Source organism: Octodon degus, unplaced genomic scaffold (genome assembly GCF_000260255.1).
Source record: "Octodon degus isolate 3935 unplaced genomic scaffold, OctDeg1.0 scaffold00031, whole genome shotgun sequence".
In the NCBI taxonomy this organism is placed as follows: domain Eukaryota; kingdom Metazoa; phylum Chordata; class Mammalia; order Rodentia; family Octodontidae; genus Octodon; species Octodon degus.
The window spans coordinates 16,219,449-16,227,442 of record NW_004524607.1 but is presented as its reverse complement, the minus strand read 5'-3'; positions in this window follow the sequence as shown (position 1 = coordinate 16,227,442).

The window sequence follows — 7,994 nt, the reverse complement described above, 5'->3', positions numbered from 1 at the left end:
AGAGACAGAGAGAGACAGAGACAGAGAGAGACAGAGAGACAGAGAGACAGAGAGACAGAGACAGAGAGAGAATTCGTGAGATCCTGTCTCATAGTTTGATCTATAGAACATCAAAACTGTCTGTATTCATTTCAATCTGCCATGTAATGTGGGGATATAAAATGATATCTTTTTTCTCTTTTCATTTCATTTTGTGAAATAGGCTGCTGCTAAAGTGTAAGCCTCTGAATTTCTATGAGGTTTTACCTAAGATTACTTCACATATGTTGAACATATACTATCTTCAGAAGGACTGAGCACTATTTTTTGCATGTATTTATACATACACATTTCTGGAATAATATTCAATTATTTGAAAAGAATATTCTGGGGTGTCCTTCATCAACCAGAATCAAATTGGTGATTGCTGAAAGACTCATGACAAATTGAGATTAATTTTCTTGGGAATCAGAGTAAAAGGCTGGGAGCAGATACACAGAAATGGCAAGGCAAGGACAGATGAAATGGCACCAGCCTCAGTCTTGTCAGTCACCCTGGAATCTGATTTCCCTACCTCTCAAGTCTAATTAGCAAGGTCTCATGTCTTCTAACCCAGACAACAGCCACAGCAAGGCTGAAATTTCTAGGTATTTACTTAAAATTGAATCAGAAGGGATTCTGATTGGCTCAGCTTAGGTCAGGGACCTCTTCAGTGTTAAAGCTGGGCTAGATGAGCTGGGGCACTTTGTTCTAAAAGATAGAGTCTCCATATGTAGTTCAGGCTGTCCTTGAATTCACTATGGAGCCTAGGTTGGCCCCAAATTCATAGTGATCTTCCTTCCTCAGCTTCCCAGTTGCTGGGATTACAGGCATCACCATATCCGGCAGGGAGGGAGGCACATTTTTGGAAACAACTGCTGATAGTCTGTGTGGACTGGGAGGCATGATATTGTTTTGTTATCACCCTTCATATGTTTATAGTTCTTGTTAGGTCTCTGTAGAGTTTAAGTTCGCAACCCTGTTTTAAGAGCTTTGGGTATAGCTGAGTGTGTAATCCCAGCACTCTGAGAGGCTGAGGCAGGAAGATCACAAGTTCAAGTAAAATTTAAAAGGGCTGAGGACATAGTTCAGTGCAAACCCCCTGAGTTCACTCCCCAGTACTGGGCTGGATATTTCAACTACACATTTCCAAAGTATTTTGTAGCTTGCTTGTTATTTTCTTGAGTGACTTGGTAGCCTTGTATCTTGACGCTAATTTGGATTGACCTAATTGGCAATTATCGAGCTCTTGCTGTATGCAGTACCCAGAATGGGAATGAAGGCCAACGGGAATGAAGCTGACAGGGTTATCAGAGGGGAAATACCAGGTGGCTGAGCCCTGGGTGTGTGTGAATTTGCCAAGGGAGGGTAAACAGTGCCCAAGTGTAAAGGTCAGGAAAGATAAGGCCAACAAACTCCCTGTGGCTTCCTATCGTTGGCCACAGAAAAGTAGAGGATAGAGACAATGGCTGCAAAAGTTTTGGCTGGGTTAGTGGGAGGGCAGTAGCCAGTAGAGCCTAGTACTGTTTTGAGGGTGTGGAGGCAAGGCTGAAAGAGCCGGTGAATGTGGTCCTGACAACTGAGAGACACGTGAATGGTACAGAGAGAGAAGTTGCTCTGCATTGGAGGAGGGAAGGAAGGGCCTGAATGCCATGGGACAGACAGATGCGTAGAAACTTGCAGAAGTTGAGGAGGGGGGTCCTGCCTGGTAGACTACTTTCTCCATGAAGCAGCAGGTTATTCAGAGTCTTTGAGGCCTCACTAGGACCAGGACAATTATCTCCTTGGTTCCTGGTCAGGGAGTTCGTGGGAGTGAACTGTGCCCTCCTCTCCTCAGTTCAGATGTTGAAAACTAACCCTCTCTACTCCAGACTGTGAGAGTATTTGGAGACAGGGTCTTCAAAGAGGTAAAGAAGGAGCCTGGGCATGGTGACATGCACCTGTAATCTCAGCACTCTTAGAGGCTGAGGTAGGTGAGCTGCAAAATGAACCCCAGTCTGAGCAATTTAATGATTTATTGAGCTCCTGTCCCAAAAATTAAAAATTAATGGCTTGAGATGTTACTTTATGTGAAAGACCTAGGTTCAGCCCCAAGTACTGTTAAAAAATATATAATGTTAAATGAGGTCTAATGGGTGGGGCCCTAATCCTACCCATGTGACTGGCAGGCATCCTTACCAGAAGAGGAAGAGAATTGAGAAGGTGGGAAGAAGATGAACCTCTTCAAGTCTGGAGAAACTCGACCTGCTAATGTATCCTATTACGGTGGACTAGTAGGCTAATACAAGGAGGAGCAGGAGGAGGTAAAGGAAGAGGGAAGAGCTTCAGGTCCATATGACCAGCTTCTACAGCTTTTAGAATGCATATCTCTATCTATCTATCTATCTATCTATCTATCTATCTATCTATTTATCGTTGTTAGTAAAGCAATTTCCACTCAGTGGACAGGCTATAGATTTATACAAGCTTGAGTTTTAGATCCAGAAAGTCACATATCCTTCCTGAGTGGGCTTTTGGGAAAGGAAAATGAAATGACACAGGTAAACATGTTGAGCATACTGCTCAGAAGACATCAACTGATATCACTATTTGGAAAGGAGCCACATGACCAAGCTTTATTATTCAGTAGTATCACTGAGATATAAATAAGCTTCTGGGAGAGGGAGATGAGAGAGAAAATGAAAAGAAAATCAAGATGTGTTATGGCAAAACACATCTATGTCTAAGATGTTTTATATTCAGATAGATAGATTAAGCTCAACTGCCTATGTTATAGGGCAATAATATCATTAAGCTTCTCTTCTGGAGAGTTAACAACTTAAGTTTGCAGACCAAAAAATTAGAGAAAAAGAAAGGCTGCAAAGACAGCCAACATTTTGGCTCTAGCCATTCAAGGTCAGTGAGGACTCAGGACAGAAGAAAACCTGTACTGTAACATCCTGTAACTCACTGGTGTCCCAAATTTTCTGATCAAGGAGATTATGGGGCCACAGAGGAAAGTGATTGATAATGCATAATGTGCTTAAGGAGAGTCACATGGAGAGAAAACATTCTCTCAGGCTTTCACAGAGAGCAATTGATCAAGCAATGGTCGTGACTCATCCACAGGGCTGACACTGAGGAAGGATCTACAAACTGCGGTACAAGGCTTCAGGGTACATCCTGAGGGGATTTGACTGACATTGTCATACATAAAAGTTACATTTCTTGTTATATAGGTCTTGCTTTATCTTGGTCTTGACCATCCAGCAGAAAAGTATAAAAACAAGGTATAAAAAGTAAAGCTATATTGATATGCTGAGCTGTAAAAGGCTCAAGTCAATAATCTCTGACACTGTCAGTCCTACAGATAACCCACTACTATTATGGACTACTGAACTATATTGGATTATTTTGCTGAATTCACACACCTACAATATTTAAATGACAATGGAATTCCCATATATTAGTTAGGATAGGGGCTGGGGAGATGGCTCAGTAGAATAAGCACTTCCCTGGCAAGCGCAAAGGCCTGAGTTCAATCCCCGGTTCCACAAAAAAAAAAAAAAAAAAGTTAGGATAGATATACAGCTACTTTCTTTTAATTCACTGAGAAGGAAGATTTGAACTAATAGTGTTTGGACAGGATATCATGTCTGCATCTTGTACTATGAATAACTACTACGAAGACAACAATATGCAGTGTATTAATTATTGTAACTGTCTTACTAAACTGTTTTGAAACCATTCATTGCTATTTGTTTCTCAATAAAATTAATAGAAAAGCAAAAAAAAGATGTGTTATGTACACGCACCAAGTCCCTACAATGAATGCAATCATTATGTACTAATGATCTATTAGTACATACATGTACTAGTAGAAATAAAGGATACCTTTAAAAAAAGGTAAATTCCAGGTAGCCCCAAGGGTCTGCATTCACACTTATCATTTGGTGAAGAATCAGAGGAAGGGGAGACAAACTGGTTCACAAATAAGACTGCACTGATCTGGGGTAGAACTACCCTAGCAAGCAGAAAACTAAATGTAGAGATGCTAACCTGTAAGATTTTGGCACCCAGCACTGAGCCTGGCACACATCAGAGGTACTGGTGTGCTGGGTGTGGTAGCACACATCATAATGTGACCCCAGCATGCTGGCAGGCTGAGACAGGAGGATCCCAAGTTTAAGTTGAGCCCAAGCAATTTAGGAAGCCCCTTTCTCAAAATAAAACATAAAAAGGTGTTGGAGGTATAATTCAATGTAAAGGCGCTGGGTTCAATCCCCAGTACTATTAAAAACATATACTGGTGACAGGGGCTGGGGGTTTGATCCCTGGGCCGCAGTGCCAGCCCTACCCCTGGGGTGCGCTGAGTTGGTGATTGAGACTAGGCATGGTGGCACATGCCCGTAAGCCCTGCACTTGGGAGGCTGTAAGCAGGAGAATCACTACAAGTCCCATCTAGTAGTGAGACCCTGAACACCTTGTAGATCCTTCCCTAAAATACAGAAAAAAAAAAACAAACCACCATACACTGGTGAATGCAGGTATGAATAAAAAGAGATCCATGAGCATCCTCAAGGCTGAACATTTATGAGCTTTGGTTGATGGATGTGTTAACCAACCCACTTAGGGCTATGAATGACAGAAACCAAAACAGCCTAAACCAGGAAATTAAAATCAAATTTTAAAATTTTAAATGAAGGCCAACTAGATAGCTCAGCAGACTAAGCATCTGCTTAGGCAAGCACAGGGGCCAGGGTTCTATCCCTTGTACCACATGCCACGCTGGCCCCATCCTCGGGTGTGATGAGCTGGTAACTGAGTCCAGAAGTCAACTTCAGGTCTGACTGCATCCAGGGACAGAGTTGTACATGGTGATCTTTTCTCTGTTCTTGACTTCACAGGAGACAGCTCCTTCCAGGTTTCCTCCAGCTACATGGAGCAATTCCAGGAGATGGAGCTTCTCTTTTCCAACAGTCCTGACTTGTGTCTTAGATGAACTCTGAACTGGCCAGCCAGACACAAGATCATCTGTATCCGGCCAGCACAGCTCCAGGGGCTGAGAGTAGGGGAGGGATACTCTTCCAAAAGAAAAATGGAATTTTTCTCCAAAGGATGGGACAGATTGCTAGGCAGGCAGAGCCCATTGCAATGTCTCAGGAAAGGAGTCAGATAACACACAGGTGACTAGGCGAGGGAAAGGTGCTACCTGGAGGACACATGGGTAACCTGTGTGGTGCTGGGTCCAGGTAGGACCAGGGCTTAAGGGTCTAGGATCTGTACCTGAGTGCCTGGCCAAGGAGATATATATAATCACATGCAAAAATGGCCTTGATTCTTTACACATCACTGAATCCACACCATGTTCAATGTGATTTTTGTAGTATCTCTTATTAAGAATGGTATCTCCACTGTAGGGGTCTCAGGTCAACAATTTCTGACATTGCCAGTGAAGCGGAAGACCCAATACTGTTATGGACTACTGGACTCTTTTAGAATACTTTGCTGAGTTAACACACCTATAATATTCAAATAATGGAACTAAAAAAAAAGGGCATACAGATGAATGTCCATTTTGTATTTGTGTATTAAAATGGCTAGAATAGATATATAGTTACATTCTCTTAATGAATAGAGGGATTTGTTCTAATGGTGTTTGTAAATAGGATATCAAGTCCTCACCTTGCACAGAAATTAACCACTAGGAAGAATGTATGCAATGTGTTAAAAATTGAAACTGTCCTACCAATTTGGTTTGAAACTGTCTCGTTGCTATTTGTTTCTCAATAAAATTGTGGGGAAAAAAACCCAAAAACAGAGGTTATCCACAAAAGATGAGCTTTTCTGGGTACTCTTTTTTTTTTTTTCAAAGTTTTATTGATAAACAGATAGCAATGAGACAGTTTCAAATGTAATCGGAAGTACAGTTTCAACAAATAACACACTGCATATATTCTTCTCAGTGGTTAATTGCTGTACAAGAAGTGGACTTGTGATCCTATTTACAAACACCATTAGAACAAATCATTCTATTCATTAAGAGAATGCCACTATATCTATCCTAACCACTTTGAATACACAGATACAAAATGGACATTCATCGGTATACCCCATTTTTTCTAAGTTCCATTATTGAATATTATAGGTGTGTAAACTCAGCAAAATATTCTAAAAGAGTCCAGTAGCCCATTATAGCATTGGGTCTTCTGTTTAACTGGCAATGTCAGAAATTATTGACCTGAGTCCCCCACAGCTCAACATAACAGCATGGCTTTATTTCCTATATTTCGTCTTCATACTTTTCTACTGGATGGTTAAGACCAAGGTAAAGCAGGACCTATGCAACAAGAGTTGTAGCTTTTTGGTCTGAGAAGGTCTCTGGGTACTCTTAAAAGGAAGAAAGGAGTGCACAATCCCCACTAAGCACACAAAATTAAATTTGTTGTGACATTTTATATTTAAGTTTCTATAAAGAGGTCTGGATCCCATCAGAGGCCCCTAGGGGGAAAAAATCTGGGTGTCTTTGGGTCTTTCTCTCTCTCTCTTTTTTTTTTTTTTTTCCGGAACCAGGTATTGAACTCAGGCCCTTACGCTTGCCACGGAAGCATTTATTCCACTGAGCCATCTCCGCGGCCCCTGGGTCTTTCTCATTTGAGAGAAAGAGAATTTGACTTTTTAGACTCATAAAATACTAAGAATCAAACTGTCAGTGCAAAATTTACAAAATGTTTCCTAGATATAAACCAATTAGCATCTGTCTTAAAAAGAAAAGAAAAGAAAAGAAAAGAAAAGAAAAGAAAAGAAAAGAATGGTGTCTCCTTCCCTTTTCTTAGGACCTGAGGTGCTTCAGTTACTGGTGTTGACCAGAGAATGTGATGAAAGAGATGGTGAGAGTCCAGAGTCTAAGCTCAAGGGATCTTCAGTGGTATTGCTTGCATACTTTCTTGGACCCTGGCTATCCTAACAGGATGAGAGAGTGCATAGGGCTGTTCCAACTTACTTAACCAAGGCTCCAAATATGTGAGAGAGCCCCACACCATCAACACAGCTGCTTAACAGACCACAATGACTGCAGCTCAAATTAGAGTTTCTTTGTTGACTGGGCAGGGTGGCACATGCCTGTAATCCCAGCACTCAGGAGGTTGAGGTAGGAGGATCACTGTGAGTTCAAGGCTAGCCTTGGCTACATAGTGAGTCCAAGGCTAGCCTGAACTTCAAAGTGAAACCCTGTCTCTAAAAACAAACAAACAAAAAGAACTGCCTGCTTGACTCGTAGATTTGTGATTCATTTTAAGTTTGGGATGGTTTGTTATACAGCCCTGCTGGAGGAAATAAATAACAGATACAAGGCAATTTAGGAGAAGCCTTAGAGAGTCAGACTGAGTTTCCTGGAGAGGCATGTTTCTAACTTTCAGAAAAATGCCATTGGGTTTAGTTGGGCCTGGTGATCATGCCTACTGAAGTCTATATTTTCTACAGATCTCCCACAGGAATTTTAATAGACCTAACATGTTTCTCACAGATGTGGGCAGTAGGAACTTGAGGAAACCATCCAACATGAGCTGCTGGGGAGACATACATTTTGATGTCCAGATTTCTTTTTGAAGTATTATTTTCATTTAGAGGTTTTTACATGGGGCTGTGAGTAGGGAACAAAGAAGTACACACGTGGAGTCAAAAAGGAAGACTGTGGAAGGTGAGAAAGAACCCAATGGGTTCAAAGTTCTGCCCAGGAGCCACACTAATCATTCAACTGGGATGGGAGAAAAAGAAATCCAAGAGAAAACAACTTGGAAAACAAGTTGCTTGTGCTCCCTGCTCATTTCTCCGCTTGTTCCCGGCATCCAGGGCACACTTTTCTCTGTCTCCAGACACACAGACAGTAGCCTCTGAGAGTCTGCTCATATCCTAGATTGTGTTGTCTGTCCTGCTCACACAACCTGTTCCAGCTAAGAAACCTGGCAACCAGCTCCCCTGCCCCCCGTGCCACCTAA